Here is a 4,571-nt window from a genome sequence, read left to right as displayed (position 1 = left end):
CAGATAGGCTATAACATTACATCGGAGCAGATCACAACAACAGCTGCATCAAAGCACTTTATTGTACCCAAGAAAAATGTGACCCTATATTAATATTGTAATGCAAGCATTTGCACCACAAAGAGTTTGGGGACTGGTCTTCACGTCCACCATACTACAATCATGTTCTCTGTGCCACACCACTGCCTTTCTTGCCCCTAATTCTGACAGGCTAACAAATGAAATATACAAAACTGTCGAACAGGCGGAAAACCAGAAAGTGACAAACAATGTTATGTGATGATCAACTAAACTCACTAAATGTCAACATGGTCATGCTGTTAACCCTTTAAAGGGGCACGGGCACGCTCGGTTTTGCATAACTATTTTTAAATCCCTGTAGAACGGGAATCGCGTAAGCTAGCGCAATAATTTTTTTTGCATATGAAACCAGAGGAGTTGTACTTACATCTTATGCCATCAGCTTGCCCTAGGTCACGGTTTCCTTCCACATATAGCTTTGCAAATATTGCATAAAAAGCACTTGCAGGAACAAAAACATAATATTCCAGAAACAGGCTTTGCCGATCCGATCAGCTGTTCGTAACACTTCCCACATTGAAACTGACGTCAGCGCGAAAAATCGCATGTCCGCCATTTCCTGCCTGAAACCGGAAGTGACGTCATTTTGCGGAAAATGTATTTTTTTACTTGTAGGCCTTAAAAGCCTATACTGGTGTTTTTATAAGTCATGATTGACTTTATGCTTTTCTGAATAGTTTCTGGGATACTTAGAACTCGAATTGCACTGCTGGAAATATTTTATTTTGATGCACCTGCTGTTTTCTTTGCAAATTTGCATCATAGGATTGTTTTTCGTTTTTCTGCCGTATATAGAAATTGGTGTATCTCAAAAATAAAACTATGAAGACACTCAAAATAAATTTCCTCTTGTTGTAAACTATATTTTGCAACTTTTTTGTATTTAAAGTTTTGAGGAATAAGCCTCAATTTCATAGAAATATATGTAAAAGAAACAAAAATGATTTAAAATCTTTTTGTAGTTTATTGCACTTTTTTGCAATTAATGTAGTTACTATGGACTACTATGGACAGTTGTATTGATGTATAGCAACTTGAAACGCTCCCAAAAATGGCACTACAGCATGTAAACATATAATATAAGCTCTGGCGGACTTGGTTCTATGGTAGGTCTTAAAAGGTTAAACAGCAGCCCAGTTCAAGTGTTTTGAATAGCCTGAGATCCAGCAGCAGACAGTGGAAGATCAAACAGAGGATGTAAATGAATGCAGGGATGAAGTAAAGGGATGTTATTCCGAGCGGGACAGAAACGAGGTGATGGGTAATGTTATGTTTGACAGTTTGAAGTCTGTCGACTGACAGAAAATGATTACTAGAGAGACCAGCACAGTGACACGGAGAGATACAATTTATGAATCCACAGGCTGATATTTGAACTGGGCTCAGCATATAAGAGAAGTCAAATGTGCCTTTGTCCCCGGCTCGTCCTCGTCCCCGGGGTGTCAATTAGTCCTGTGTCTCAAAGCTGCTGGCATGATTTATTTACGCAGAATGGTGTCTGTGCTATGATATTTGTCAGCGTGATACATAACTCCCAACTGCCTTTGTGTCAGTGAGCCTGTGTTGTTGGAAAGGTTGGTATTTCCCTACACACACGTTTTCATTTCTTCCCCAATTCCACCATCACATCACACCCTGAGACGACATCACGTTGTTAATTAATTCTGTGCACGAAAGAAAATGCATGTAGGTGAATGTCTGATACCTAAAAAAGGCAACACTTCATGTCCCCAAAGAAAGTTGGGATATAAAATGTAAACAAAATGTATTCAGTCATTTATAAATCATATAAAACCTCCATTTATTTTAGTGCAAAGAGAAGCTAACTGTCACAGCGGGTGAGGAGAGCCGTGTAGAAAAGGAAAAGGAGGATCCAAGTGCAGGCAGTCGTGAAGGTGTAAAGGTGGTTTATTGAACATGAAAGTAAATGCAAACGGCAAATGGAGCTGGAACTAAACTATACTGGGATCAACTAAACTACAGAGCACAAACCTTAACGAGAACGACCAGAAGAGACTAACAGCGGACAGCAGGGAGAACACGCAGATGAGGCAGGGTGGAATACACAGACGGACCAGCAACTACAATGACGGAGGACATGACTTAAATACACCCAGAGAAACACAGGGAAATGAACTTTTAAAGCAAGATTGGAATATTGTATATGAACAAACAGAAGTTAATAAAGCTTACGAAGGATTTTTAAGAACATTTAACACATTACTTGATAAAAACTGCCCAGTAATTGAAATCAATAGGAAACACAATTATGCAGGAAGACCATGGATGACAAAAGGACTACAAAATGCCTGCAAAAAAAAGAATACCCTATATCGAGAATTCATGAAAAAGAGAACAATAGAAACTGAAATGAAGTATAAAACTTACAAAAATAAATTAACTAATATAATGAGATCCTGTAAAAGAGAGTATTACATTAAAAGGTTAGAACACATTAAAGATAACACAAGAGATATATGGAATGTATTAAACAGAATAATCAAAAATGAATCAAGGAATAATGATTACCCTGGGTACTTTATAGAAGGGACAAGAAGTATTAATAACATGGAGGAGATAGTAAATGGCTTTAATGAATTCTTCGTAAACATAGGGCCAAAACTGGCAGAAGAAATAAAGGTTGATGGAATAGAAAGGGACACTGGTGAAAATATTGAAAGGAATAGTAGCTCAATGTTTTTAAGAGCAGTGGAAGAGAAAGAGATTTATGACATAGTTAGAGGACTTAAGAACAAAACCAGTACAGACTGGAATAATATTGATATGGTAACGGTAAAGACAGTTATTGATGGTATCGTAAAACCATTAAAATATATATTCAACTTGTCTTTTCAAAAATGAGTTTTTCCACAAAAAATGAAAGTTGCTAAAGTTATTCCCATTTACAAAACCGGTGAAAGACATCATTTTACAAACTATAGACCAGTGTCAATACTCTCCCAGTTCTCTAAGATACTGGAAAAACTCTTCATAAAAAGATTTGACAGTTTTGTGGAAAAATATGAATTAATGACAGATAGTCAGTATGGGTTCAGAAACAACAGATCAACAGCTTTGGCACTGATAGATTTAATGGAAAAGATAACGGAATGTATGGATAATAAGAGGTATGCGCTCGGAGTTTTCTTAGATCTAAAGAAGGCGTTTGATACTGTTAATCATGAAATTCTATTAAAAAAACTGGAAAAGTACGGGTTTAGGGGAGTGGTTTTGGAATGGTTAAAAAGCTATGTAGGGAATAGGCAACAATATGTACAAATAAATGAATATAAATCTAATTTGATGGATATAGCTTGTGGAGTACCTCAAGGTTCAGTACTGGGTCCAAAAATGTTTATTATGTACTTAAATGATATCTGCAGAGTATCGGAGATTTTAAAGTTTGTAATATTTGCAGATGACACAAATATACTGTGTGCAGGTGGGGAGTTGCCACAGGTTTTGGAAATGATCACACAGGAATTAACGATATTAAAGAAGTGGTTTGATATAAATAAATTATCATTGAATCTAGATAAAACCAAATTTATGTTGTTTGGAAACCAAAAGAAAAACATCGAAGTAGAAATATGTGTTGACAATGTATATTTAGAAAGAGTAAATGAAATAAAATTTCTTGGGGTGATCATTGACCACAAGCTCTGTTGGAAGCCACACATTACTTATGTTCGGGGGAAATTGGCACGGGGCATTGCCGTCCTGGGGAAAGCAAAGCATATGTTGGATCAGAAAGCACTGCACATTTTATACTGTGCTTTACTACTGCCATATATGAGCTACTGTGTAGAGGTCTGGGGAAACACATACAAAAGTAACACACAAACAATAACTATAATACAGAAAAGGGCCATTAGATTAATAAATAATGTAGGGTACAGGGACCATACAAATGCACTCTTTGTCAAAATGCAAGCTATTAAATTCCAAGACTTGGTGAAGCTTAAAACAGCGCAAATAATGTATAAAGTCAGAAATAAATTGCTTCCCAAAGAAATCTGTAAATTGTTCATAGAAAGAGAAGGTGGGTATAACTTAAGAGGGAAATGGAATTTAAAAATACAAAGTGCTAGAACAACTTTAAGAACTATGTCAATCTCAATTGCAGGAGTTAAATTATGGAACAGTCTAACAGAAGAAATAAAAGACAGTCAAAACATAAAACAGTTTAAAGTAAAATATAAAAACCTAATTTTAAATAAGTATAAGAATGAAGAAAACGGGGTTAACCTAGGATGGTAATGTTGCTGGTAATGGTGTTGCGGTTCTTTTTTGGTTGTTTTTTTTGTTTTTTTTTTGGTTTGTTGTTTTTCCATAACTTGTGTATCTGCAAATATACACATTCTGTATTTTTCATATGAAAGAAACTATACTGTGGTGGGGCTTGCTAATTTCTTGTTTTTGATTTATGTATGTTATGTTTTGTTTTACTTCATATGTTTCATATGTTGTTTGTTTAATTTAAGACAAAA

This window comes from Mchenga conophoros, linkage group LG2 (genome assembly GCF_057382185.1).
Source record: "Mchenga conophoros isolate Kocher_MC1m ecotype Shallow Benthic linkage group LG2, M_conophoros_male_GT1.1, whole genome shotgun sequence".
In the NCBI taxonomy this organism is placed as follows: domain Eukaryota; kingdom Metazoa; phylum Chordata; class Actinopteri; order Cichliformes; family Cichlidae; genus Mchenga; species Mchenga conophoros.
The sequence above is the reverse complement of the archived record's forward strand: the minus strand, read 5'-3'. Positions refer to the sequence as shown.